Below are 16,184 nucleotides of genomic sequence, written 5' to 3'. Positions count from 1 at the left end.
TGAAAAGCAAAAACAAAATGTCAGGAAATGCCTCCTAGAACAACTGAAGTTTGTTTGGGATTAATCAGGGGCACTTTAAATAGCACGTGTGTGATGACTCTCATTCTATGATCATTCTTATTTGCTGTGTAGTTCCAAGATTTCCCAGACGCGTGTTTCTGGAACGTGTGCAAATGAGGTGGGACACAAACTACTCTCACATATAAAATACACATACTGTAGATGACTCGGACCTTGCTACTGTTTCGAAATGAAGCTTCATGAAGCACTTGTCGTATTTTTTGACTCCACTAGATGGTGGGCTAGATTTAAAGATAAAAGCAACTGCAATGGAAATGGATTAAATTCCCACTGCATTTTTAAACCAAGAATGCCATCTAGAGTATTCAAAAAATATCACAAGTGCTTCATGAAGCGTCATTTCCCCATCACTACCCTTACCCAATATGTTCAGAGTGTTAACTCTAATAATTGCCCATAATCGCATTTGATTCTTAACCAAGTTCTGCATATAACGGACTACAGTCAGCATTAGCCCCGGGCTGAATGTGGACAAAATGGCAAGGTCCTAACTAAACTGGTGTGATTGAGATCGGTCTGAGAAGACAGAATCAGCCTTACACAAGCACGCACGCACGCACGCACGCACGCACGCACGCTCGCACACACAAGAACCCAGGGGCCGAGAGCTGACAGTAAATAAAACCCAGGGACCCTCCTTAATTAGCTCATTGCCCAGGGGGGAAACAAGGAAAGTGTGTCAGTCTCTCCCTCATGCTGGCTACGACTCCATCAATGTGATCATGTAAGCCAAGGAACATACTAGAAGTCTTTCTTACCTATTGTAAGTAGAAGTTTCACTCATTACATTTACAATTTGCAATTAATCTTCCAATTAAAAGAAAACATGGTCATCAATGACCAATAACCTTCTGCAAATATTCAAAATAATTGTACCTATATAATTGTAACATGGATTTAAATTACAGCTAGAGCTATTAAATGAGGGGATTATTTTTTTTCTCCCTCACAAATACTCATTAAGTAGAACATTGACTGGGTCAAGTCTGTCTACCTTTGTGTATCACTGCCAATTAATCCAACCTGACTTCATTAGCCTGTAATTACATAAAACAAAAGAGCCCTCCATCTCATTGTTTTCCTGGAGTTGGTGACCCTCGTCAGTCATCAATTTAATGGGATATCCTGAGCACAAATATCATTTTTCACATCTGGATTTACTTATCATTATAATACACACCAAAAATATTTGTGCATTCATAAACCAAATACAAGGTAGACATTGAGCTCATGGAGGCACGTATTTTAATGTGATGAATAAATTAGGGTGGGCCATTTAAATTCTTGGAAAGTCTGGCAACGGTATACTACTGCCCCCTGCTGGTAAGGTGCGTCATTGTATGGTCGAGCAAGCACAAGATTCAATGATCACATTCTCCCCTCCTCGATTTCACTCTAAAATCTAATTGTTTATTGTAAAATAGAGTGTGGGATAATGGATGGATAGACATATAGATATAGATGTGAGCAATGTCGTCATATAGTAATAATTGATTTTTGCTCAAATGTAGGACATTGTCTGGCTCCAAAGGAATAAGAGTGGCGGGGGCAATAGCGGATTCCACTTCAGTGCCCATTTAATGTCAAAGCAACAAAGCCCAGGTAAGACAATAGTGGGAGTTATAAATCCTCTGACTAGGGGCTAAATCTGTTATACATCAATCAAGAGTTGACTTTCATCTAATAGACTTAGACTTGACTTTATTGATCCCTTTGGGATTAATTAATTAATTAATTATTAAATGCCCATTGCAGAGTGTTGAAGCACTTGCATGTCAGAAAAGGCCAGCAAGAGTATGAGATGAGCTCCACGTCATTATCAGCACATGGCAGCGGCCCTGCAGCCACTATGAGTGGACTATCAGTCTCCGCTGTAATGAAAGGCCCAATTAAGGACATTAATTATGCTTCCTTGGCACTCTACTACTCTCTTTTTAGCCTGGAGAGCACTTAGTCGCGAGCCGCACGCTCCCTCTCATACTAATCCAATCTAGTTGAGGAAGTTTGTCATGTTTGGCCGAAGTGAACTTTGCGGGACGAGGCGGGATATCCAGATGGACAGTGCGGCGGCGGCGAGCTCCTCCACGGGCTAAAGATGTGTAGTCACACAGAAAATGCAGTGTGATCTCAAAGAGTGAATCTACAAGGTTCTCCTTAATGCGCTGTGAAAAACCTGTGAGCGAGGCAGATGCAACATGTTTCACATCAGCGGCATGCCTGACAGCCCCTTTTACTCAAACGGGATATGAGAAAGTCAACGCGCCTCGCGCCAGTTTGCATTTCACCACACGCAAGTTTGTGTTTTATTATCGTGCGGCTGCGAATCAAATGGAGTCGCATGTGCTTTCAGTGATCGCAGCCGCACAGTGCTTGAGGCAAGCTGTCTGAAAATATGTAAAGAGATTTGTTTGCCTTTATTGCAGTCGGTCTAGCGTACCAACAACTATCATAATCAATTTCAATCAGTATCCTATAATGTTAATAGGGTGGTTGTCAATATTACCTTTAGTTCTATTAGCTGGCTTAAAAAAAAAAGAGGGAGATTTGAAAAACAATCTATTCAAATAGTATGATGATTTACACTTCAGTGTCAGTGCAGTCATACAGCAGATAGCTAGCTAGCTAGCTAACTTGATATCTATCTATCTATCTATCTATCTATCTATCTATCTATCTATCTATCTATCTATCTATCTATCTATCTATCTATCTATCTATCTATCTATCTATCTATCTATCTATCTATCTTGCTAGCTTAATAGATAGCTAGATAGTACGGTATTTTGCTAGCTTGCTAGATAGATAGATAGATAGATAGATAGATAGATAGATAGAATGATTCAAATGATTCATTTTCTCTTAATCAGTCAATCTCCAGTGAGAACATTTGCACCAAAAATAATTCATTTATGCCATCAAGAACGAAAAAAATTCAACAAAATCGAATATTTCAGCCAGTAGTATAGTCCGATGTGTACACTTTAGCCGCATCACTTCGTTTTGCTTGAGCTAAATCAGGCTTTAACTTTATGTCAATGAGTCCATTATAAGTTGCGTGTATGTTCTTTGTTTACTTATTTTATGGGAAAACGATCACTTCTTTAAGACCGTTCAAGCCGTTATTAATGCCAGTTGTTTAAATCAAGAAACTTGATTTATTTATTAAAAATGTACATTGGACTTTGTAGCTGGGTGCCACCCGAGCATCTCTTCAAGCATTTCCACAACACCATACCTCAATTTTCTTAGCCAACGAAACATTAGCATGCTTATTGCCCTCGCCGATTATCCCCACTATGTACGGTACATTACCGAAGTGTACGATTGGCCGACCCCCCGCCTGCACAATCAACACAGAGCGTGAATGAATGATCAGCCATTAGCAGGTCGGCTGTGAACTGTGAAAATGGGCTCTCACACCAATGACTGCTGCAGGAGGCCTCGACGTGCGAGAGCCTAGCCTAGCAGCCTTCTCGCAGGGCCCTGCACTTGTTGTTATACACACACGCGCACCCAGACAGGGGGCAACGCATGAAGGGGAACGAGGCTGCCCTGCCCAATGTAATGCAGTGGAACACACCGACTAGTGTAGCGTACTGAAGCCCAGTCTAGTGGAGGGCTGTGTGCAAGATCATAGCAAGACTTCTTGCTAGCATATGCTTGTGTTTAATGCAGCGACCTGCTTCTGCATGGTGAGTTTACACATACCCTGCAGTGAAGGTACTGTGTGTGCGTAATATCAGTAATCAGTGTACCTCAAACAGGCTGAGTATAACTAGGCCTGGTGTTGCGAGAGGGCTGCAGACCTGCACTCCTCAGCCAGCGAGTTGACTCGATCAAACGCTGCACTTTGACCTCAACCAATTAGTGTGTGTGCGTGCGTTTGTGTGTGTGGTAATCATCATGGCAGTAACACTGGAATCTTCAACTTCAGATCAGCTACAAGTAAAGGTAAAATGAAAACAGGAAGTAGATGTATTTGTGGGTTGCTTGTGTTGTTCCGTTGGCGGTGTCCACGTCATGCATGCGTTACTGTGCAAAGTGCTCCCATCGTGCGTGTGCGCGCGCGCGCGTGTGTGTGTGTGTGTGTGATGATTCAAGCAGCGCTAGTTTGGTTTCTGTACTCCGAGCGCAATCAACATGGAGGCATCATGTGTCAATTAGCGCAGATGCACTGTTTAAAATGGCAAAAGTTGCGATTAAACTATTTAATTTGAGCTAAATTCAGATTAGTTTCCATTCCCGCCATTTTTGTTTAGTAGTAAATCCATGTCGGCAATAAATAAATAAATAAATAAATAAAATCAAAGGTTTTTAGCATTTTGATGTTCATCCCAATTGCCAAATTATCTTTTTATTAATGTTATAGTACATGATTATTTATTTAATGCAGCAAATCAAATATTTGTTAAACATATGATTAAACAACAACAACAACAACAACAACAACAAAAATATGCTTCCTAAATGCATCATTAAAATGACACAATATTCATGTTTGTGAGTATAAGCCAGTATTCAGCCCGAGTCCCCTATTTTACTGCTATGTTGTAAAACAACTTTTGGTGAAAACTTTATTTTCTTTGTCATCGTCACAAAGCACTTCTCTGTTGATCGTATCCAGCACGACACGTGTATGGTTTAATAATTCAGGTTAGAAAAGTGTATTTCAAACAAACCGAGTCAAAGATGGCACATTAGTCATGACAGAGAAAGCGACACAAATGTGAGCATGAACAATTTTCTTCCTTGTCGACTTTGACAGTGTTGAGGTGCGGGAATGAGACAGGCGAGGAATCGGGATAGCGCCGTTCAACCTCGTGCTGATTTGCGTTTTCCACTTTCACACCCGAGTCTAATTTCACACTGCGGAGTCCGGGCTGCGTGATGTGCTTCGTAGTCGCGTCTCAATTCAGTGGTCCATTGGACCACGGCGAACCCGGGGGCCGCTTACCGGGCCCCGGAGCTGCAGCGCTATCAGCTCGGCGCGATGACGCCTGCATGCGTGCGCGTGGCTAATTTGGTTGTTATTGCCGCTACCAATGGAGGCAAAGCGTGTTGGTTGTGCGGGCCAGGTTTTAGTTCCACTCGCTGGTCTAAATGTGCACATGGAAAGCTGATGTGAACTCCCTCTGGGTTGCCCCCCCATGCACCGTTCCTGACAACATTAAAATAGGTTGCTTTATTTCATTGATGGAGAAGCTCACGCCTGGATGACATTGTTTCTATTCCAATTGTTGCCGATTGCATGCACTGATGGCTTTACTTTGTGTGACAAAACTCCGCTTGTTAGCGCGTTCTCTCTTTCATATGGAAAACGGAGAAAAACAATATAAGCAGTAAAGAGCAGATATCTCAGTCAAGGATGCTTTTGGCGTCATAACTCACTTTGTCAAAATGATTGCTGTGAACAAACGTCGCTACAACAACAAAGCTATACAGTAGTGGTGGCTTTTTTTTCCTTTTTTTTTTTAAGAGGTACTTGACTCATTGAGCCATTTTCAGCAGTAAAAGCTTAATATTTTGTCCAGAATGAATTTGACAACTTATTATTTTTCTTGTACAATTAGTTAGTTTAAAACTATTTTTCCACTTGCTTTCGACTGAAGATGACATCACCTGTGCTGAGGAAGTAGGTAACGACTAACGACCAATTATGGCTCACCTGTTTTCTGGGTTTGGTCAGCAAACTGAGCCATGATTGGTCGTTACTTACTTCCTACTTCCTCAGCACAGGTGATGTCAACAGCAAGAGTAAAAATTAGTAGTAGTAATATAAAAGTAATGTAACTTGAATTATTTTTGGATTACTCCAATATCAAATATTCTAATGAACAGAAAATGCAAATAAATATCGATACAATATATATTTGTAATAAATGTACCTGTAATCTGATTACATGAGGTTTTTTTTGTTTTTTGTTTTTTTTTGCCGTTAACTGTAATGGTTTTTATTAGGCTTGACACGATCAGGATTTTTTTTGGCCGATCAGTGAGTTTGAATAAATAAAAAAAATAAAAAATAAAAAAATACAAAAATAAATAAAACCAATCAATGACATCATTGATTGATCGAGCAATTTAAGACATTACAGTAAATCACTGATTTTGCATAAAAAAAATGCAAAATATTGGCCAATCCCGATCAAGCTCATCAGATCAGTAGAAAAGCTACTTTTCATATATATATATATATATATATATATGTATATATATATATATATATATATATATATATATGTATATATATATATATATATATATATATATATATATATATATATATATATATATATATATGTATTTTTTTGACTAGTTATTGAGTACGTAATGCCGGTACCTGTCTTCGATTACTCCCCAATCCTGCCCACATATTACATCATCACAAAAATATCACTTAAGTTATGTAGACCTCTCTGAACAAAAGTTGAATTCAGTGAAAAACAGACATAAAAAGACGAGCAGTTCTTCCTGTTCCACTCCTGCATCTCAAACGATGACTTCACTCTTGAAATCAAATATTCCCATCAACGCGCTTATCTATGCTCTTCTGTCTGAAACAAACATCTCATTATCTCCCTGAATTATGCACACAATTCCATACTTTTTTTTTTTTTTTTTTACCGCATCAAAAGTTCTACCCATATTTTATTGTTTCACTGCATGCACCCCGAAACCCAAACGACTCGGCTCCAGGATGGACACTGCGTGTGTTGTCGCTAACTAATACGTGAGCTTGAAGCAACTAATGGTTGAGCTTTACCATCAAATTCTCACACCACAGGGATTTGTAGATTAGTGTCGCTTTTTGCGCTCATATCCCGGACCGGCTGATGTGCCGTCAATTGTGGTGGGAGGTGGGGCGGGGGGGGCCTCGTGCAGATGCAGCCTCGCAGTCATGATAATGAGCAACAGGATGGGGCGCAACTGTGAGACAAATCCCGGATGCATGTGCTGTATAGTGTGAGCACTTCTAACTGGATTTACCTGATTTGTGCCGGTTGATGCCCTGATGTGATATGCAGCAGCCAGCCTCATTATAGGACCTAAACATGTTTGTGTGAGTGAGCGTAAGTTCACCAATTAGGGCTAGAGTGAGAATTGTAGTCGTCCCTTGTTAGAGTGCTTAAACAAAACAAGAGAGAATGTGATGAGTGGCCAGCTAGTGTTGCATGCTTACTTGGGTGTAATGACCCATCAATCGTGACATCTTGTTGCATCCACTTCTGCTTGCCTTCACTTGTCTGTCTGTGCTGGGCCGCTCTCCTCCTCTTGCCCTTCTGTCATTCTTGCCCCCTCAAAGCCATCGAGTAGATTTTACCTTTATGCCCTGTCTGTGGTACGTCTGTCATTGTCACAACAATAATAACAATCACATGTCCACAAATGCTTGTAGTGTTTTAGCTATATAGCTAGATAGCTAGCTAGCTAGCTAGCTAGCTAGATAGTTAGCTATCTAGCTGTATTGATAGCTAGCTAGCTAGCTATCTAGCTATATGGATTGCTAGCTAGCTAGCTAGCTAGCTAACTAGCTAGCTATATTGATACAGTATATATAGATATATTGATAGCTAGCTAGCTAGCTAGCTAGCTATATAGCTTGATGATGGATGGATTATTAAATGAGGGATGACAGATAGACGGATATCATTGCCATAGAATTTGAGGAACAAATGTAATAACGTAGTAATAACTTTGTAAAAACAATGTAATAATTTAGCAGAAAAGCATATACGTCATTGACCTTTTAGTTTCAATACCATAAACACATTACGCGCAGTACACGAACAATACAATACAAAAGTAGAGATAACAGGAATAACAACAATAAAACTTAAATGTGAAACTGACATCAAAACGCATGCGTGTATGTACAGTATATGTATGTATGCGTGCATGCATTTGATATAAGTTCATTCTAACTGCATTTATGGGGCACCACACTTGTGAAGTCATGCAACGACATTTGTTGGTGGCTTGGCAGCACGATGATCAAGTTTGATTAGAAATCTACATTTAGTTTAGTTCTAGTGTTACAATTCTATTATGATCAGATGATATGCCAGTCAGATGTGGAATGTATCGTGCCAATAATGCGTAGTTATGAAGACAGTAGGGTGTGTGTGCGCATGTGTGCAATGTATTTGGAGATGGGGGGGGTCGGTCTTGGCATGTGACGAGTCCTCTCACTGGGACACTGCGAGGGGCCCGACCGGCCTTAGGCTGTGCTGTGAGCTGCACCTCTGACAGGCTTCATACTTATTGCTCAATGACATTCCATATTTTCCGTCAGTGTGCTCTAAGATTGATTCCCCACATATGTCTGAAATATCTCCGGAGCCCTGCAGCGGGGTGACGGCCACCGTGGCGCGCACTGAGCGAGAGACAGAGGCGGTGCCGCTTATGATTCGGGGTGTGTTGTAGCTAAAGTTTTTGTAAAGCCAGTGAGCCGTCCAAAATCCACAAATGACTGATACTGTACCTGAAACGATCAACACTAACAGTTACAGTGACTACATAATACATATATTACACATGATAGCCTCTCATGGTTGTTAAGTCTGTAGCTGTAAGGAATAATTTGATCAAAATGAATCTTTTGTCACTTCTGGGGTCCCCCTTGAGTTTTGGATTGTACTTTTAAAACACTGAAGTAAATATTACAAATTTGTAGTCGGGCCAGCTAAACTTAATACAAGGTAAAAAAATAATAATTAAAAAAAAGTCGTAAATTAACTCATAATGGTACAAGAATAAAGTTGAAATGTTATAAAAACAAACATGTCACAGGAATAAGAAAAAAAAAACTTTGTTTCTTCCTTTTATTCATATATATACTGTAATGCGTGTTGTTGTCAGCTTGTTAATGTAATGTTAACTATGTATTATGTTGCAGGTGTGCAGTGGGATTAACTCATTCACTGCCATTGACAGAAAAAGACGTCAAATGATCCATTTTTTGCTGGTCTGGCAATGAATGTGTTAAAGTCTACACACCCCTGTTTAACTGCCAGGTTTTTGTGATACAAAAATTAAAAAAGAGACTAGAATACATGATTGTAAAACTTATTCCACCATTGAGTTATTAAAGTCAGAATTCTCACTTCTAAGTCAGAATTCTGAGATTAAAGTGAGAATTCTGAGATCAAAGTCATAATTCTCACTTTAAAGTCAGAATTCTGAGATTAAAGTCAGATTCTCTCTTTAAATTCAGAATTCTGAGATTAAAGTCGGAATTCTGAGATCAAAGCCAAAATTCTCACTTTAAAGTCAGAATTCTGTGATTAAAACCAGAATTCTGAGTCAGAATTGTGAAAATAAAGTGAGAATCCTGCCGTTTTTGTTGTTGTTTTTTTTTTGTTCTCTTCACTGGCCCTAATCCTCTTTTGTACTTAAGTAATCGTAATAAAGTAAAGTATTTTGTTATTACCGAGTCGGCTGTGTTGCATCAAGTTCGTCTCTCTCATTGAGTTGCACTTTGATTGTTGCGAGCATGATGATGAAACATCCCCGGTTATGGAAACGCGCGTTGCGTACGCGACTGGCTTCACTTCCTGCTTTGTTACCTTCTGCAGTGAGACGCGAGCGGAGGCGCGCCTCTACTGTTTTACACACTTTAATGCAATTTAACAATGCCGCGTATTCTTTTCACGTTTCATTGGGGTCCTCTACGTGTGAAAATTGCCGTCGGCCTGGGCGACACGGGGGCGCAGCGGAGGCCGGGTCACGCCGCAGCGCCAGATGTGGGAGGGCAGGCGCAATTAATTGCTACACATTGTTCAGTGGCTGTGTGCGCACCTTCAGTGAATTAGGCGGCGCTCTCAGGGCGTGACTGTTTGAATAACGCGAAGCGAGGTGTGAGGGCCTCTCGCTCACAGCTGAAGCCAAATGCAGCCATTGCGTCCAATTAGCTTCCAAGTCCTCAAATCACATGCTTAACTTGTCGTTTGGTGAGCGTGCGGACTAGCAAACTATCGTACAAATAGTTGTCACTGGAGTTGCTCCTTGTACACATGTATCTCTTAAGATATGACATTCTTCAGCAATGGCTTTTATTATTAAAAATATGAGCTTTATTATTAAGGCTCAGAAGGTTTATTGATGTGACATATTTGGGTTAAAAAAACACAATATACAAATACGAAGTACAAAGTAAACACCAATCACTGGTTAATAAACATGTTTTTGTAATAACTTTAATGAAAAATTAAAATGAATCCAATTATTCGATTAATTGATTGAATAAACAAAGAGTAAACAGTTCCAAAAATATAGAGCACTACTTCGCTTCAATTCAGTCTGATATCAATTACTTATTTATGGCACATCAATTCTTAAATGTCAAGGACATGATAAAAACTCCACAAATATTACATTCCAAAGTAAAGTTTTCGGGGGCAGGTCAAATGATTTAGTTTATTAATAAAAATAACACGTGTTGTAATCACTTTAGTGTTAGACAAAAATTGACATCAGCAAGGATGAGATGAAAATATTTCATAGTCTAATTCAATAATTGTAAATGTGAATTAAAAAGTCTCTGAATTGTCTTAAAGTGCAATAAGTCAGGTCTTTCATTAATGTAAGAAAATACTTTTAAATTCATGTGAACAATAAATTTCAAGAAAATAATATACAAAAAAAAACAGCCTTTAAAATTCGGTTTTCTTACGAATTAATGGGAACAAGAGATATAAAATAATCGATTCATGGTTTTATAAATCAATATCGGGCTTGAAAAGGAAAATTGATTCAATATTGATTATTCAATTTTGTTTTTATACCCAGCCCTACTATCAAGCATGTTACAGATCAGGGATATCAGTAAATCCCTTTGTAAAAAAAAAAAAAAAAAATGGTGACTGAGATCAATTCCCTCTCTTTTGAGCAAACTGTCCAATTCTGTAAGGTTCTTTATCTTGAAATTTAGATATTTGTGTAGTGTGTGTGGGACATAGAAACAGTTGGGAACCACAAACATTTAGGATGATTAGTACTGTAAATAATTTTACTTGTCATTAAATTACTAGGGATTTAACAATAACGACAATATCGTGATATCATGATATTAAAACTACCACATTATTGTTGCCGTCATATTAAAATCAGCATAGCCTATCTGTTAAAAAACAAACAAAAACAACAACAACAACAAAAAAGTCAGGTAATTTCCATTTATGCAGTTCTAGCACTCTCTGGTGGCTTTTTTTTTTTTTTTTTTTTTAAGTGTGGTTTAATTTTCACAATGCATGTTTTGGCCCTTCTATGTTAAAAATCCACGCTAATGGTCAGATGAAGGGGCACGTAATATGCTTGTGAACCAAGTCAATATGTGGAGGAACTCAATGTGTGCGTGCATTAGCAATTAAGTGCCTGCTTTATATGCATTGATGTTTATACAGACATGCTCTACATCATCATGTCTTCTAAAGTCCGCAGTGGCCATCTTAAGCAGCCCAGACTGACCCCCATCAATGCTTTATGCACCCTAAACTTGACCCCGGTCTCCTATCTGAGAGACTCCTGTAGCTCCAGCACACCTCTCTCCTCCACCTGCCCCCTCTTGTCTGGCTGGAAGATAGTGGGGGGGGGGGGGGTCTTTTTATTGGGGGAGGCAGTAGCCATGGTGTAGGTGGGAGGCGCATTCTGCTCCCCCTGGGGCTGCCTGCTGGAGCGAGGTGACCCAGCTTGTCGCTCGCTGACCTGTGAGAGGGACATTATGAAGTGTGAGTGGCTGTCACCCTAACTGCTAGTGACAGCACGACTCCCGCTGCAGCTGTGCCAGGCTGCCCCAGCCAGGGAGCCGGCGCCCGTGGACGGCGCGGGGCGAGGTGGGGTGCCCGCGCCGTGTCTGCGGCGGGAGGAGGCGAGAGCGTGTTCAGGCGCTTCTATGCTCTCATGGTGTCATGCCGTCTCCATTGATTCCTAAGCTTAGGGTGGGGCCCCGAGGCCTTGTAATTGTCAATCTGTCGGACTTGGACGACATTAAAAGAATGAAGGAGGAGCTGAGGGATCAGGTGGTCTCCTAAAAGTCAGTAGGGTTAGCATTATGCATAACGATTAGCATTTGCTACCTGTTGTGGCTGACTTTTGACTTAGTAGTGACAATTTAGGAGGAATTCATCCAAAAAGCTATATGTTATGGTTAAACTGTATCTCCATCTACTCATGCAAACTACTGTACAAAAAACAAAAAACAAAAAAAACAACAACAAGATAACACACTATAAACATGGTGGACATGATGCACTGATAAATGCTATATGTAATTTATGTGAAAATCGGTTATTGTCACATTTGTAGGTTTCATTCATTATTTATTATTATTCGTTATTTATTTATTAGCAGACAAACAACAATTCCGATAAAACTTTGTCGTGTGTGTGTGTGTGTGTGTGTGTGGGGGGGGGGGGGGGGGGGGGGGGGGAACCCGTTTTAGCTTCAGATGCTACATTGCTAGCATGGCCTAATGATGATGGACTGCTATATTGTTACCTTTGTTTTTTTGCCTGTTGTCCAGTTCCTTCTTTTTAACTTTTGTTGCTAACCAGAGGCAAATAATTCGGCCAAAGAAACCTAGCTTGCTTTGTTTTAAGATAACTTTTAACTATAGAGCTAGTATTAGCTAAAATGGTAGTTTGGAGCAATATGACTTGGTCTTGTTGGGGTTAGTTGTCACATATGCATAGAATGGGCCAATGAAAAATGCTCCAGTTGCCGTTTGAATGATGAGTCTGACAAGTGAAGAATTAAGTTTGTCATGTTTTGTTTTGAGTCTTTAAAAATGGATCTTCCAGTTGTTTTTGGAACTATGTCAAAGGTTCAAAATTAATAGTGTGATTGATCTGCGGTAATACATGATTAATGCGATAATTTTTTGTGATTGATTAATTAGTTAATTAATTTTATGTTAACTTTTGCTTATTGAAAAGGTTTCTCTTTTTTTTCAAGATTAATGATAAAAAATAACTTTCAAGTAAAACAAACAAACAAACAAACAAACAAACAAACAAACAATGATGTTTTGCCAAATCCACTGTGACATCCCCGTCTGTATCTTCAGTATGTGTCAGCTCTGTGATTGACTGGTGATCAGGCCAGATTGCATCCCACCTCTTACGCTAACTCAGCTGGGATAGATCTTCTCGCGACATCTTGCTACACCTTTCAACTGAGGTGCAAACCTCTGTCCTTCTGCACGTGTCCCGCCGTCACAGCTGACCTGCATCCTCACTCTCAGCAGGGCCTCTCCTGGTTGCGCCCAGCTGGCGCCCTGCGAGAGGGCCGGGCAGAGGCAGCAGCCCGTGCCAGCTCTACTGGTGCAGAAAGGGGCACACCAGGCAAACGGGGCCCAGTGTCAGCAGCAGAACGCTATTCCCCCTGGCGGCGGCGCAAACATATGCCAGCCTACTCCATGTACAATATGCTTCCGTACAGTATGTTTACCGCTGTGGCCCAAACGCACGCACCACCAGCATCAATGGACCGATGCCAAAAATGTTTGGTCCGACTGGGACCCAGCTAACTGGGACAAAATGTTTGTTTACACATCATGAGAGCAAACCAGCAAACGCACGCTTCAACCTCATCCATCTTCCCACACAGTGGTTACAGGGACGTAGTGTAGTACAAATACTTTGTTTCTGTCCTGAGGTAGATTTTTGAAGTATCTGTATTTCACGTGAGCTTGTACTGCAAACGTGCCGTTGAAAACATATTTGTCGTCCTACTTTCGACTGCTTGCTGTGTCATGGATGACGACGCGTGACTTAAAGAAGACGTAAATACGGAGACGTAAAGTCAATTGATATCAAGCTAGCTCCAAAACGAAATATTACTTTTGTCAGCCTAAAAACTACGTATCCAGCATCAAATCTCAAAAGTTACATTCAAGTAATGTGCATTTTTCCATTTTTAAGATATTAGCTAATTCAGCATAATCTGAGTCAGTTCATAAGATTAGCAAAGGTATAGTAACATTTTGTTTCGATAGCTAGCCAGCTCTAGCGTTATTAAAACGGGTACTCAATGTAATTTTTATTGTACCCACTGCCAGGTGGAGATGAAGTTATCCTTTTAGCTTGTTTAGCTTTAGGGGTTTGTTGGTTGCTACTTGCTAACTGCTACAAGTCTAATGGTAAAACTTATCAGCTCTGTATGAAAAGTAACATTTGTGCGAAGGAGCTCTGCCTCATCGCTTGTGGTAATCGTGCTAAAATTTCCTGTCTGATATGTTGATAACGCAGATTTGCTAAGTCATGTCACATTTATATTTGCTTTGTGGACATCTATACATACAGGAGGAATTTTATTTCTAAATGTATATTCTGGGTGTGTTAATTTATCAAACACATCGAATAAGGTGTTTGTTTTAACGATGTTTTCTACATCAGGTCATTTCTATCCGTTCCTTCTTCTCACTCGGATAACAGTTACAATTGCTAGCCAGTTTAGAGTTGTTTTGTATTATGTATAATGATATGGTAAGGATTGTTGTTGCCTTTTAAATGTCACCTGAACTGTGACATAAAGTGAGGACTTTGTGGGTAGTCTTAAAAATCTTGGAATTCATGTGAATGCCACTTTCTGTTTGCCAATAAGTGTTACCAAAAACACCGCTAAGAACACACAACTTTTTGGAGTCAGAAGTGTTGTTTCAACTTTAGAGGTGCATTTCCTCCTCAGAATTGGTCAAATACCAGATTGTACAATTGTATACATTGTTTGATCATGATTTTTGAACACCACCCCCATTGTACTGTATAAAATTTTCATGCAAACAAATAGTATTCGTGTTTTGGGCCAGCCCTTGATGTTTCCAGCCCGGGGTACTTGTGCCCCCGCTGCCCACCACTCCAGTTTGACCTTCTTCCAGCCACAACTTTGTTAACCCAAGTGAAGCTCCCTGCGTTGACAACAGCAGGGACACCAGAAACCTTTGCGCATACATTGTTTGTGCACAACTTTAAAACTTGCCAACAGTCCGGAATTGAAATGTCAAGCGACAAGCAGACAAATACTGCAATCAATGGTAGGATCTTCCCGCTAGGAACATTCATTTGCATATCCTATGATTATATTATAGGGTTCATGCGTGTTCATCCAAACTTCCTTATTGGTTCCACTGTGAGTGTGTGTGTGGGGTGTTGACCTCTTTCACACAGCGAGACCCCCAATTGTGCTCCGATAGCCAGCCGAGCTCAGTCAAGCAGAGCCTGTATGCTCACTGGCATTTCACACGCCCAAACGTGTGCACGTAAATACACATGAGTGCCATTTATCTAGCCGGGGTCGCATGTGACACATGCAGCGGTTTGGGGGTGACGGGGGGCGGGGGTCGGATATGGAAATAATGGTCTCCCCGTATAAAAGCTCATCACTCGACTCCGAATCTAAACTTAAGCCCACCTTTCTGCCACCCCTCAGAGAGCTTCCAAGCAGACTTCCGCTTTTAAAGTTTGCACACCTTTTATAATCAAGTCAGAACCTTTTTGAGGTCACCCACGCGGAAGATGCTGTCGCCTATTTTTGCGCAGACACTTTTTGAGGACATGCGCGTGTGTGTGTGTGCTTATACTATCTGAGACCATCCAACTGTGAGATGCTCCTTTCCCCATACTGCCATCATCTCACTAATGGTGTTTGTATCTGTTCTCCATAGGTGGCAAATGAAGCTTTTAAGCAGGGTAGAGGAAGGGTGAGGGGGGCTGACCACCGAAAAGATTAATTGACTTTCTGCACAGCGTCACTTATCCTCTGACTGGTGAGTGCTTGTGTGTGTTTGGGCTATAAGATAATATCATCATTACTGAGGCACTTTGTGCAGAAATATGAAACATTAAGAAAAACCATCCATCCGTTTTCAGGTGTGCTGGAGCCTATCCTAACTGATTTCTCCCCAGCCAGTTGCAGGACACCGTTAAGATTCACATTCACACCTGTTGACAATTTAGAATCTTCAATGAATCTAATGTGCTTGAACTGCGGTTTGTATATGCTAACCACTTCAGTCTGTAAACAATTTCAATATTGTTTTTAAATCAAAACAGAGCATTATTATATTAGTGAAGGCAAAACTGTACTTTCCGATGTACTTATGCGTC

General features: G+C 40.4%; 1 long non-coding RNA gene across 4 annotated transcripts in view; it reads left to right on the top strand.

Moving 5' to 3' along the window:
- The first annotated feature begins 1,604 nt into the window (after positions 1-1,604).
- Positions 1,605-16,184, top strand: part of LOC144017972 (uncharacterized) — a 20,164-nt gene continuing 5,584 nt past the window's right edge. For 2 of the 4 annotated variants that reach the window (XR_013283300.1, XR_013283302.1), the window contains exons 1-2: positions 3,877-4,032; positions 15,743-15,844. This is a non-coding gene — a long non-coding RNA (uncharacterized LOC144017972). Of the gene's footprint in view, positions 1,684-3,876; positions 4,033-15,742; positions 15,845-16,184 lie in introns of those variants that run through there. The other 2 variants (XR_013283301.1, XR_013283299.1) reach the window with 2 other exon arrangements.

The sequence above is a fragment of the Festucalex cinctus genome, chromosome 4, assembly GCF_051991245.1.
Source record: "Festucalex cinctus isolate MCC-2025b chromosome 4, RoL_Fcin_1.0, whole genome shotgun sequence".
Classification (NCBI taxonomy): domain Eukaryota; kingdom Metazoa; phylum Chordata; class Actinopteri; order Syngnathiformes; family Syngnathidae; genus Festucalex; species Festucalex cinctus.
This window is presented reverse-complemented; position numbering and strand designations above follow the sequence as displayed.